The sequence below is a fragment of the Electrophorus electricus genome, chromosome 10 (assembly GCF_041902795.1).
Source record: "Electrophorus electricus isolate QZ-2024a chromosome 10, ASM4190279v1, whole genome shotgun sequence".
Classification (NCBI taxonomy): Eukaryota; Metazoa; Chordata; class Actinopteri; order Gymnotiformes; family Gymnotidae; genus Electrophorus; species Electrophorus electricus.
Genome location: NC_137506.1, coordinates 25,488,661 through 25,503,221, shown reverse-complemented (window position 1 = coordinate 25,503,221; position 14,561 = coordinate 25,488,661). Strand labels below are relative to the sequence as shown.

Genomic DNA, 14,561 nt, shown 5'->3' with positions numbered 1-14,561 from the left:
AATACTAATGGCCCCTTGGGGTCCCACCTCAGACAGTTAGGGAGCAGTGGACTGGTAAAGCAAAAAAATAAAAACCACCTTCACAACTGAGAACATTTCTCCTTCTGCAGATTTCACAGTTAAGATGGAAAGAGGGCCATTTAGAATTCTGGCTCTACCTTGAACACCCAGCACACTGTATGAAGGAATCAGGCAATCCAATGCCTTAAAACCATGAAGGAGCTGGCACTTTTTTCCAAGGGTCTCTAATGCACTTCAGCTAGCACTCCGCCTCTGCCTCGTTTAGAGAAACTGCACCTTTTGTTCAGAGCAGAGTGCGAGAGCATGCACAGGGGACAGCAACCTCATCATTAAATTCTGCCACTTATGATAGCCTAAGTGAAGGCGATGTGACCATCAACCCCAGTGCACAGCTATGTCCTCAGAAAGGAAAGAGGGAGTGAGGGGAAAAAAAGCTATATGAGTAATAAATCCCCACATGATTATCAAGCTGTGGCAGAGCTGTGAACTAGTTCTGGAAAATGACAGGCAAGGCAGGCCACTCCCTTGGAAGGAGTCAAATTAAATGTTCCATTCTCCCAGTTCGATGTTGCTTTCAATATTCGAATTTCTGTAGGGAATACAGGATCGACTTCGACCCTAGTCTTGACGCTTCCCCGGTGCACATGTGCAACAGCTTGTGATAGCTCATCTCATGTGGCTCAGGGAAATTGCTGTCTACACAAGCCAAATAATTCTGCTTCTTTGACCCCGGCAGTTTGGCGGAGTCTAATTATCAGCTTCGGCAGCCGGCCCGCTGGGGTCTTCGCTGTGCCCTGTGCTGTCACCCGTCCCATCGACTCCCCCCAAAATGAAAATTGAGTTGTCTGTGGAGTGATAGAATGTGGCCGCTAATCACAAATGTTAAAAGACAAGCGCCAGGAGCAGAAAAGGGAGGCACCTGAGAGTAAGCTTCTATTGTGCCATTGTAACTGTATTTTTCTTTTCTCCCAAACTGTCTTAAGTTTTCTAATGTAGGCTATATATTTAGACCTGCTATGTCATTGATTTTAAAACTTTTCTTCTTTTTTTTGATTATCCCTATAGTAGGGCATTCTAATTGTCACTTCAAGATAAAAAATTTTTTTATAGTATTTGAAGTTGCTGGCAAAGAGTAAATGAGTAAGATGTTGGTTGATTAGCACTTGCCCACAATACAAGCCTAACCAGTTAAGCTGATTACTGTGCTAACATAATGTATAATAAATAGCCAGGTCAAAGTATGTACAGTGATGGAGGATGATGACTACAATTGCTACTTATAGTGCATGTGGCTCACTAAAACAGGCATGATAAACCATTATCTGATTCTGAAGTCACAGAACACTGCACTTCCACCCAAGGTTGAAAAAACAGCAGCATCTAATGAAGATGAGTGTATGACAGGGCTGTCTTTGATGACAAATCTGTGTGTGTGTGTGTGTGTGTGTGTTGCTCTTTTTCACCACTCTTTTGGGTCAGAGGGTACACTACAGGGTGGAGCTTTTCTCCATTTCAGGCATGGCCACAGTGCTATCTGTGACCTGTGTGTTTTCTCACAAACTGTCTATAAACAGCACACTGAAAACAAACAGAGAAAGAGAGAGAATGCTGCCTGCATTAGTCGTCTACTCTACAACATCACTGGACTTAGGTTGCATCATTCAAGGGCTGCTTTTTGCGTCAATCACATCAAACGAGTCTGCTGCAGGAATTGTAATTGCCATTACTTAGTATTATTCTTTAATTCTATCTATTATTTATTTATTTAATCATTCAGATGTTATTTGTTTCATTTTCAATGCTGAAAAATGATTAGGATATATTATTAAATGGAAATGGTTTCTTCGAGTATGATACAGAATTACTGTGTATTATATAGAACCTGAAAAGAGTTGAAAATGGATCGTGTCTAAGAGCGTCTCAATTCAACCTTTGAACTCAGAACGAATGATTATGTTTGCTTCCTCACTCCTCTCTGGCTAATTAACACAACTCCAGATTGACTCTTTCCTGTTGCTCTTGTGAGTCAGTTAAAAAAGACAGAACGAAAGAAAAAGAAATAACTTTTGAGATTTTCGCCCTTGCTGAATGCCTCATATTGCATTGCTTTGCTGAAATCTAATTTGAGAGAAAAATGGCAACCCAGCTGTTCTTTTGACAGCGGATCACCAAAACATGGGTTCTTTCAGCTCAACACCCATCCAGCAGTCCACCCTCATCTGCACATCAATGGAGCCCTTCTCTTGTCTTGAAGGCTGTAATTAAAGTACTGCACAAAGCTAGGGGTAATTTACCGTCCCTTTCCTGGTTCTCGCTGCTGAAATCAGGTATCGGGGAATGATTGCAGTAGATGGGGCGTTCTGGCCGGCACAATGCAGCCCAGGTTTGTGTTTTCCCCAGCTTGCTGCATGCACTGGAAACGCTCCTATTAAATATACAAATTTATTATGCAAACAAAGGGGGTTAATTGTCCACATATTTGTATTCTGTTGGTAAATGAATTATGCTGGGCAATGGGCAAAAATAATGGTGTTTCATAGCAACTGCCACTAGCAGGAAGAAGGGCTGTGTCGTGATTGGTGGTGGTGATGTTGGTTGGGTGGTGGTTCGCAGCTGATTGGATGGTGAAGGTAGAATTGAGGGATAGAGAATGAAGGCTTTGCTAATGGGTTGGTGGCAGAGAGTTGGTCTACTGCATGGAGGTCTGAACGGTAACAACATAATGCTGGAATGCAAGATAGAGAATGAGTGAAATTTATCTGGCTTAGACATTACTGCCCAGTGTAGATAGATTGCTTGAGGGTTAGCCTGGGTGGTGTGAAGAAGGCATAAATCAGCAACAGCTCGAAATTGTAGTTTGTATTTGCAGATGTACTAGTTATAAGTCTGCACTGTAAGAGAGAAAATGAAGAGAAACCACTCACCCACTTCCATTTTTAATTGGTTCAGCTAGTTAATTAGGTGCCCATGTTAGCACCTGCACATTCTCTAAAGGAAAAGGAGTGAAATACTTATTGAGCAACAGTCCTTACTCACTAATTTCATCTTTAATTTACATTTGGCAAGACATTTATCTCATATAGACTAATGATGGAATTTAATTTCAACAGCAGGGGTTGCAAGAACAAGAGCTTCTCTAATTTAGTTAGATGTAGACAAGGTACATTAAGACTGAGCCTTGGAACTATCCACTGCTTAGAAGCAACAACTACCTCCCTAATGAAAGTATGAGTATAGATGTCAAACTGATGGTGTACTGATAAGCTTATTATATGCAAAATATATTTACTGTCAGTGTGAATCTTCATCTGCAATTATTCTCTGTTGCATATGTCTTCTGAAAAGACCTTGTCTAGTAGTATTAAATAAGAAATGTATTTAATTGCCATCACTCTAGCTATCTCCATTGAGATCTTCAGAATATAGGTGTATCGTACATGACTGTATTATGTCGAAAGACATTATATAATATCACTCTGTATCCTCACAAACATTTTCAACAGACATGGTATCCAAGAATCTTATTATTTTTTAAAATCCAGTTTGTCAGACTGTTGCTTTCTTTGTTTCATTGATGTCCTGATGTTTTCATCTTCTGCCCTGGTTCCCTAAGCCCTGGCTGGCAACATCAGACAACGTCCACCACCCAAGGAGAAATACTGAGGTGTTATTTCTTTTTTATTATTATATATATTGTTCATACTTAAACATACTTAGCATATGTATTCTTAGAATTTTTGGAACTATTTAAAATAATCCATATCAGGTCAAGCTCTCTGAGCTCTTGCAACGATTTCTTTTCAGACCTCTTCGCTCTGGGGATTTACAAAGCTGCTGTGTCCTTGAGACTGTCCAATGTATTTGCCCGTAACTAGAGATAAACCTTTTTTTGCTGTAATGGCCTCCAGCAAAGAAACAATGCTAAGTCAAACACAAGTGAATGGGGCTCAAATAAAGTGAAGGCTGACTTTTGACAGTTGCAGCCTCTTACTATCCTCACATTATTGTCTCTATTTCATGATCTTAGCTAATATGCAGAGATATTTTGGAGGCAACCATGATAAGAGGCATAATATCCTGAGTAATATGTTCATTATCACAAATACCTTTTCCAAAAATGATATACCAAATGATTTATCATCCACAATATTGAGACATATAGACCTTTGAAAAGCATCCTGAAGAACCAGAAATGGTTATTTGTTTGTTGTCTTTTGAGAATATCAGTGTGACAGGTTAAAATACAAGGTCCAGAAACATGTTGCCTAGAAACTAATGGAGAGAATAACCCAACACGTATGTTTGTCCTGGTGGTGGTAACCATTGGCAACAGCAAAAGATCTCCTCTCTTTTGGAGTAAATTACTCAAAGATGTTTTCTCTTTTTTCATAATATGAGATTTCCAAATCACAGCTTATCTGGGTGTTTGGTGCATTCAGGCAAGAATGTACACCTATGAATGTGTAATATATTTTGTCAGCATGCCTAGGTAAATTCATTCAGAGCTTTCCAGAATCTGCTAATATTTTTTTTCTTCTTCTATTATTCACAGAAAAGACAATTTGTCTCTAAATTGTGGGAATGTATTTTCTTTAGAATTAAAATATGAATTTGTTTTTTAAAACACTATAAAGCCAAATAAATGTAGTTTCAAGTTTTAAGGATAACACCTGCATCAATTAACAAATGATGGTTTTGAAAGAACAGTGTTGTTGAAACTATTGTAAATGATGTACTATGACTATGCATTTGTAATGTCAGTTTACCTATATGTTTAATGGATTCACTGACTAAATACTACATACTCCTGTGGTTTCACAAGGGGCAAGCTAAATACAGTGAAATCTGGAATAGAGATAAGTCTAGGCTCATTGCTTGAAAACTTGTAAATGTACAGTGTATATGGCTTCAGCTTGGTGAGCCATCATATGTGGGGCACCTGCCTTTAGACGAGTCACTTCAGCTGGAAGATACCAGGGTGGAGGGGGTAACATGGAGGTGGTATTAAGGATATTCCACTAGGCTTCAGTTGGCAAGCAATTCTCAGGATAGTCTGGCTGTTGACAATCAAGAGCCGTATGCTTAGTGTATTGCAGTATTAGCAATATTTGAAATAGCCAAACCTCACTTTCATAATTGTTTTCTGAAATGTTTGTCCTTTAAACCAGTAATTCAGCAGAAGCAGTACCTCAAATCCGTCATTTCCTTTCAAACAGTAGATCACATTTTATTTTTTAAATTACATAGCAATTCTAATTATGTTCTTATTGGAATAAATGAATAATCTTTTAACCACGTCCTCATTATAAACTAATAGCAAATAATGGATAGTTGCATAATGTATTACAAATGCACTTAAATCGCACAACTCATCAAGAATATGCTAAATCATGTTATTGCATTTCTGGTAAACCCCTTGCAGTCTGGCAGTTGTGGCATTTGAGTCTGACTCCCCATGAGAGTTAGGTGTCCCACCTACACATTTAAGCAATGCTTCCTTGGCAGTGCTAATTACTGACATTTGATCTTTTCTTTCTTTTCCATTTCAGAGCTTGTCTTTTTCACCTTCAGTTGAATTCTGCTGCATCATTGTACTGCATTGTGTTCCGGTAGTTCCACTGAGCAAGGTGTTAGCAACACCAGGTTGCTCAGGGACCATACACGCATCCTGCTAAATATGTATACCTTATATGCATTGCAGGGTTCACGTCTGTAATTCACACTGGAAAAGAGCATCTGTCAAAGGTTGGTAATGGAAAGAGTTCATTAAATTCCCCCGCAAAGCCTTTATGGCTAATGTTGATTAATAGGCAAAATCTCTGCGGAGTGTCTGCTAAGAGAATGTCTGCTAAGCTGTCTTGATTGTTTTAATAAAGTATTGAGACTTGTGATGCCAGAATTACATGGGCTAGGCAACACAAGGTAATACTTTACAAAATAATGCTAACGTCATCATATGTAAAAGGCAGATAGTGGACACAAGTAAGCATTGTGCCAAATAAGTTACGATAGCCAATTAGCATCGTCATTAGCATTTTTGAGTGAAGTTTAGATTTAGACTAAAACACTGGAGAGGTATGAATGGTTTGACGGTATGAAGTCTCACGATAGTAAGCAAGATTTTGTTCAAGATCTTTTAATTACTTTGTTATCTATGATGACTTCTGTCAAAAATATTCTGTATGCTGGGGGCCCCACAGGTGGATTAATTAATTCTGCCAGGTTCACAGGGCTCCATGTTAATGATAGGAAGAGTGAGAAAGCCTTTGCCAGCCAAAAACTGCTCAGCTCCTCTGAAGCCTCTGCTTGGAATTCCTGCCTGGATTAATCAGCCACCGCCCCACTTCCAACCCCCTATTAGACAGTGTTTGCCTCCCGCCATGGTCCACTAAACAGTTTGGCCGATTGGATAATGAAGTATGGGTAAGCAAAGAGCAGTATAATTAACATTATAATATAACACTCCCACCCACACACACTTCCTCAACCCCTTTCTCTGGTTTTCCAAACTGGACATGTTACAGAGAACAAAGAGCAAGGGCCAAGGGCATGAGGATGTCCCTCTTTTTTTTATATATATATATCCTGCTCTCCATTGTTGACATGTGTCACCCTTTTTGTCAGCCCCACTCCTGATGCACAGCCTGCATCAGGAAGAATACAAAACCCAAGATCCATAGTTATTCCACAGCTTTCATTGGTCACTAACATGTCTTCTTAAACCAAGTGTTTGGGAGGCAAACTATAAAGTTGGATTTGTATGATAGTTTGAACCCAAAGAAACTATTTGTTGCTACCTGAAGTAGCTACCTGCTATATATCACCTCAAATATTTAGGATATACTCAGTTATTTGTGTGAGATTGAGACTGTGTGAGCGTACGTGTGATTATGTGGGCTATCATAACTTCTAGAGGTCTGATATGTTTTTGTTGGGGGTAATGCAAGTTCATGGAACAGCTGGGTTATAAACTGGGTTACCAAATCTACTGCATAATTTAGTATCTTGAGTGCCGCAGGGTCATCCACACAGACTATTGCACTTTGCTAGGCTGGATTGCATCCTTTTCAGGAACAGCTCCCTGTGCACCATTTAAATCTCTGCATAAATAAAAACAGTTAGGTTAGATACTAGTCTGCAACTCAAGTTAAGTACATTAAAAAACGAAAAATATGTTTCTAAAACAGTAAGGGGTAATTTAATAATATAGTTTAATATAGAACAAAAATGACACTTGACTGATATACCTTTGCATCACACTGCCTTTACAGTAACCTGCGGAGTATTTTATTTTGAGCTTGTTAAAAGTTCCCATGATGAGTGGGCTAATGCCCCTTAGCCTGGTCACCAATTAACTGGCACATTCGTGCTAGGAAAGCACATAGAAATTATGAAAAATAGCCACATTGTGACTCATTCACATCCTGTGTAAATTCACCTTTTTAAATTCACCTTTTCACTATCTAAAAGACACCCAACACAAAATGTGAGAGGGACTAAAAATGCATGGAAATAACTGGAACAGGATGAAACAGAAGATTAGAAGAGGGGTGAAAACAGAGACCATAGTTTCAACTATAGTGTGCACAGTTTACTTTGCAGAAAGCTATTCTGTTGTCCATTGTTTGAGAAAAAGAAGCTGTGTGAGTCTCCTTGGCATGTTTTCATGCGCGCACCCCAGGGATATGCTGTTTGTGTTGGATCATAGGAATGTGTTGATATGGTCGGCGTGGTAACAAGCAGGCATGACTAAGCTGACATTGGGAGTGTGTGGTGTGGAAATGCCTCCTCTTCTTTACCTCACGCCATCCCCAAGTAGTAGGAGTCTGTGTGTGTGTATGTGTGTATGTCTGTGTGTTGGGGGGTAGGGATGGGGCTAGCAAGGGTATTGGGTCAGCACACATCACTGCCTATTTGTGTATGAGTTTGCTGCCTACACTCCATTACCAGTGGAGTTTAGGCAAATACAATCTATAAACTTATTTGTCTGTTTACCTACCAGCAAATGATAAGTCACCCTCAATATGCTTCCGTAGTTAGGGCATAATGTATACACAGTGGCCAGATGCTGTGTACACAATACAAGCATATCACATGGAGAGGCATGCTGTCCCATGCTTTCACAGCAGTGTCACTTTAATAAATAAAAGCACTTGCTCCAGTTAGCCTCGGTGAAGCCACATTGCGTGCAAAGCCAGCTTGCCACTGGAGCTGTGCAGGGCTTGAGCCTAATCTGAGTTGACATGTTACAGTAAAAGTACTTTATGAAATCAATATTAAATTCAGTTTTTTACATCCCGGGTCATCTAAGATAAAGGAGAAATAAGGCATAGAGTAAATAGTCCTGCGGCTATGTCAGTTACTGGAGAATGAAGCCATAGACACAGGGGACCACAGGGAGAATTAGTGCAGTGCTAGTCATGTTTTATACCAAGATCTTGACATTGATGAAAACATTATAAAACGGCACTCAAATTCTGACAGGAAGAAAAAATGCAGCCAGGGAGGAGGAAAGAGGAAAAAAAGACAGGTCTAGTATATGTAGTTAGATATACTAGGTTAAGCTTATACTGTTGTCTGGATAAGTATTCACTTCTTAATCAAGTGTTAACAAAAATATTAAATATATTGAATTGACATATCAGGTATATTTTTTCAAGAGGATTGGATTTAGTAGGCAAAAGATGAGACTTGGTATAATTTTTTTTTTATCCAGTGTTAATGTAGTATAAAATTATAAAAATGCAGCATGTGACAGCATCCATGTTTATGATAAGACTGTCACCAGAGAGCAAGAACAAAGAGAGCAAATAATTTCAGTGCCATCAGTTCATTACTCCATTCAAGGTACAAATAAAAAAATGTGACCATAACTTATTGGCCAGTGAAGAGTCACTATCAATCAGTCTACACTCTAAATTAACATATTTATTAATTTAACTTATTTAGGAGTCCTATGACCATGTGTATAGAACATGCAGGAAGAAAGGAGGAAGAAAACGTAAGTTAATAAGAGCTTAATGAAATGAACAAAATAAAAACCAAACGTAAATGTATACTAACTAGAATTAAGAAAGCCAGTGTAACAGTATCAATGACCAGCAATCGCTCATAACAACACAAAAGGATTATAAATGGAAGAACATAATAACATAATAACATACAAGTAGTGTAGTAAATGTGGCGACCCACCTGAGTGGGTCCTGGCACACAACCAAAACATAGGCATGAGTAACAGAAAATGAAACATAAACAAAAAGCCATGTGCAATGCTACCGCTGCCTGATGGACACTGCTGGTGGGGGGCAAACGGCAAGGGAGTGGGGGAAGAGACGCAAGGGACACCGCATCCACATGGGCACAGAAAATGTCGCACCACCCAGAGCCCTAGGCATGGAGGACACTATGCCTTCCAATGCCCTGGAAGACAACATACATCCTTGGAGGTTACTCTCTTCTTCAATGGGGCCGCCTCTCACTGACTGGGTAAGGAGGTGCACTGACTGCGCCCTGTTTCCTCAATGGGGCCTCAAGGTCGACTGCATTAGGAGTAGAGATGGTGCCCAATTTTCAAGACGGGCTCCTCTTGGGCCCCTCGTTGATCGGGCACAGAGACAGCACCCCCTTTCATCACCAGAGCCCCTTCATCTATCAGGCTCAGAGACATCGCCTCCTTATGTCAGCTGGGCCCCTTTACTCAAACAGTGTGTGGAGATCTCGCGTCTCTACATCGACTGGGTGCAAAGCTGCCACCCTCTTGTGTCAATAGGGCTCTTATGTCGACCAGGTGACCATCACCATGCTCACACTTGCAAACACAAAACACAACTGGTTATTATGCCTCCAAACTTCAGTCTGCATGATGCTCAGGGGCCTACTAGCTGCCCCCTAAGAAATTCCAGAGAGGAAACCACCTCCCTGGAACCGAGGTGGTACCGGACATCAAGCCCTTGATCCTCAGGGGAAGGCTACAGCATACTTGACTGGGGCTTTTCTCTCTCGGGTGGTACTTGCACCCCAGCATTCTCACTGCCTCCAGCAAGAAAGTTGGAACAGGTCACCTTACAGAAGATGGTAGTGGTTTGATATCTCTGGCGAGCTGTGAGGAACCATCCCTGCCTCCTGGAAGAACTCCAGAACTTCCATGCCTGTTCGGAGAGCTCCAGGGAACACTGCATGTACACATGCCAAGCTAGTGTGTCCGCTGTATGGAGGGAGAAAAGCCAACTCAGCATGCAGAAAAACAAAAAGAAAATAAAAAAAGAGAGACAGCTGCTTCCAAAAATGGTTGGTCATTCTGTCACTGGCGAAGAACGTGCAGGGATAAATAAGGCTGTTGGTGGGGAAAGAACTGTCGCACCTACACTTCATATATGTGAAAACAATACTATTACTGACATATTGATGTATTGATTTTTTTTTTGTTAAACCAAACATACAAACGAATTAATATTTAAAACAGCAAACCAGGTGAAATTTTTTTCCCCTTTGTCTGTGCTTCAATGTTTGATGAAAGCTGATGAAAGTGCTGCCATAAAACATATATTTAATTTAAAATGAATAGGCTGCCATGTACTTAATTGGCTACTTAATTTATACCTAATTAAGCTCTGATGCTACATCTACAGGGGAGACACATCAACAAACTGCCAGAGGTCTGCCTACACTTTAAAACAAGGCTTATGACTGGAAATCCAATGCATCAGTTACGACAGTTCTTTTCTTTATTCTCCCATAACATCAACCAACTTTAGCCTAATTTCAAGATTTATACAGTAACCTTCACCCCACCACCCATCCATGGCTTGTTTATTTATTTATTCCATCATCTGACATGTTGAGAAAAGCTCTATGAATGCTGCATGCATCCCATTTTGGGCATTAATATCTGAGGCTTGCGGGGGAGGCCACGTCACTACGGGAGCTCTGCAAACTGACTGGGGCCAGTGGAGTTTAATAGGTCAGCACTAGAAGGTGATGTGTTGTGACAAGGATGCAAGTCTGTAAAGGTCAGAGGAAAGGGAACCCAGCAGGACAAGCACACCTCACTGCTCCTGACCACCCTCACCCCCCTCAAAATGGCCAGTCCTTGGAGCTTCCTAAGAGAGAAGACAGAGCCAAGATGAAAGGAGTTTCTCCTTGTCCTAGTGCCTCATTATTTTCAAAGTAAAAGAGGCAATTTCTTTTTTGAAAGTAATGACCTTATAGGTTAATAAGACACATTAACTGGATAATTAACAGAATGAGGTCTAACATCTAAAATTAATGTGGGAGACTCATAGATTTCATGATCATCATCATTTTAATTTAAATCCTGTATTAGAGTCAGAAAAAGGAGAATAATGTAATGTGCACCATTTGAAAAACCTAAATTTCAATAGCCTTAGCTTTCTGAAAGGAACACCCCCCCCCCCCCCACCCTGCTCCCCAAAAAAGTGATTACAGTTAAGATTTGTGTGGAATTATCAGCAAAGCAATACAGAGATATTTGGGTCTGAAGGTAAATGGCATCAAGCTAAATGCCACTGTGCAAAACCCTCACTCCATAATACTTACACTACATCATGTTGAAGTTACAGATTCAGTTAAACCATTTTATATGGACTCTTGCAAAGTGTCTTGTAATGGGATTGTGATGGGATTGGTTTCACTGTGAGTCTGTAGCACTAAAGATTTTAGGAAAGATAAAGACCCCCTGCGCCCCCAGCATGAGGCAGAAGACAAAGATCTGCCCAGTGCTTTCAAACAATAACAACCTTGAAGCAATATTGTTTTGTTTTATTTTGATTTGTATCTTCATGGAACATCCATCCATCCATATGGTTACCTGCCAGACCAGCACATATGAGAGAGAGAGAGAGAGAGAGAGAGAGAGAGAGAGAGAGAGAGAGAGACTAAATCATGTTTTATGTGCCTTACTATGTGTTAAAGTGATTAAACAAATCCAAATAGAAAGAAATGAAGAAAACAAGCATTTAAAACAGTTTGTGAATTAACAAGTAAATAAATTTGTGAGACTAAAAATGGCTTCCAATGATCCATACATTTCTGCACCATACAAATGAAAACGATCTGTCTATAAGTGTGGACCTGACTCTCTTATTTACAAATACCTTTTCCTGGCACTCCAATTCAAAATGAAAATATATGGATGGCAGTTCTGTGATGCCAATTTAAAAACCATCTATTAGGTAAAACCATCTATGGTTTCTCATGTTTCCTACACATACTGAGCTAAGCACTTGGACTGTGCACAACACTTGACTTACATTCTTCTACATTGAGAATGATTTTCCAAACTAATAGTCATCTTAAACTGAACAGACAGACCTACTACTCACTAATACAAGGAGAATTTAAATGAATCAAAATATATACTCCTAATAACAGCATCAATTCATAACTGCATATATCTAAACATATTAACAAATCTATCAGTTATTTTGATTTCATTGTAGAATCACTAGAGGCTGTATTTGACCTAATTTCTTATTGCTAACTACTGCAAATCCAGAAAAGCAAACATTATCAGTAAATCATCTCTCAACCACAACGAAGTGCAAGGGGTCTCACCAATGCCCTAGCTGCTGAGTAACACTGAGCTAAGGGTGACGCCTGTTCATCTAAATGAGGTAAGCATGTTAGTGGGTATTACTAATAAAAAAGATGAGTCATTGATAATTGATCATGATACTTTTATGGTAATGATGCAAAATTGTGCCCCATGGGTTAGTGTGCATCAATAATAATTTACTGGCAAAAGGTTTCTTTGAGTGCATGTTGTTTCTTTCTGGAACAGCAGTATCACAGAATATATTTCATATGCCTTAAAAATTAGAGAAACAACAGGAAAGGTGAGTAATCTGAGAGAGGTATTTATAAAACCAACCATTTTGGTATTCTCCTTATATAGCCTGGTTGATTTTTCTCTGAAGGTTACGGAAGATCAAGGCTACTATAGGAAAAAGAAAGCAAAGATGATAAAATATCCATGTAAATGTCCAGTAAATGTCATATTTTGACAAAGTGACACATTTGTATTACTTAGCAGGTGTATCTTTCTGTGCTGCACCTCACTCCTGATATTTGTGCCCATAATTCAGAGAAGATTGGCACATAAACAATTGCTGTGTTAAACTAGATTGTTTGCAATATCTGTATGACAGAAACAGACTTGCTTTGAACTTCCTCCCTCATGCTGTCTGATAGAAGAGATTCATACTGAAAGACTGAAAAGGAGCATCTGATCATTTCTGTGCATACACGACTAGCCTAAAATTTCTCCATCAGTAAAGGTGAATTTTTAATTTTAATTAAATTTTTTTTTTTAAGAAACATTTTTTTGGAAGACATATATTCCTGCTCATGTACTGTATGACCCTCCAGTATACAGTTAGAGGTTTGTCATTTTATGATTTTCTGAAAAGAATAAAGTATGAAAGGTCTTTAGCAGGTTAAACTAAACTAAAACTAAAACTCGATAGGAGTACCTCTTTGTGTTAAGAGTAACTGCCCAAATCAGGTGAAACAAAATTTGGTAAGAAGAATTTATAATTAAATTCAAAACATCGACTATTACATTGACTATGCAAATTTCAAATAGCCAGTGATCTGCATGTTTCTAAAAGCAGCATAATGGTATGCAGAGAATTCCACTTACTTCATGATCATCATCATCAAATCACTGGAAAATGCCACTGATAGTAAGAAAATGTAGAGCTTAAATCACTGATGTAAACTGTCACTAACCAGAATTCACAGATACTTTTGAATGTACCTCAGTAGGGAAATGTTTTTTAGCACTGCTGTGACTCCACTAGGGTCTAGAGTTAGGGCATTTTGAAAATGCCTTTGGTCACACGACCACATATTGCAGACAGATCCAGATACATGTCAACAAAGAATCTTTGCCTTAATAGTCTAAAAAATAATTGACAGGTGAAGAATATAGTGAAAGATGTATTTTGCAAATTGTAGTGCATAATAAAAAGATGACTGTATTATTTACACACACTCAGAATCAACAAAGAATCTTTGCCTTAATAGTCTAAAAAAGAATAAAATGACAGGTGAAGAATATAGTGAAAGATGCATTTTGCAAATTTTAGTGCACAATAAATAGATGAATGTATTATTTACACACACTCGGAATCACTTTATTTTGCCAAGTATGTTACAACTACAAACAATTTGTCTTAGTTACCTCAGTAACTAAAGGTGTCATCAAGAAATAATGTGTATCTACCATTTGCTTAAATGATGGATTAATATGTGTCATAATAGAAACCAAGTAAATTAAATGATTTTATTATACTAGGTTAGATTTGGATTAGATCGCTAGTCTATTCCAATCTAAACTTTAGTGCATACCACTGTTAATGCTTTTGGCTTCTACATTAAGTCTGCAGCCACAAACACACCATAAAGGCATGGCTCTATACCCACTTCATTGCTGAGTAGTTTGGATGGAAAAGCCTATGCTTTTTATGGTGTCTCATTAACACCATACTTCTCTCCTCTCTCTCTCTTTCTTTCCATCT

The 14,561-nt window shown here is 39.0% G+C and overlaps 1 long non-coding RNA gene across 1 annotated transcript; it reads left to right on the top strand.

The window, feature by feature from the left end:
* Window positions 1-2,316: 2,316 nt before the first annotated feature.
* On the top strand, window positions 2,317-3,990 carry LOC145659352 (uncharacterized). The gene is made up of 3 exons (XR_014125490.1): window positions 2,317-2,404; window positions 3,635-3,685; window positions 3,826-3,990. It is a non-coding gene; the product is annotated as an uncharacterized LOC145659352 (long non-coding RNA).
* Window positions 3,991-14,561: the final 10,571 nt, after the last annotated feature.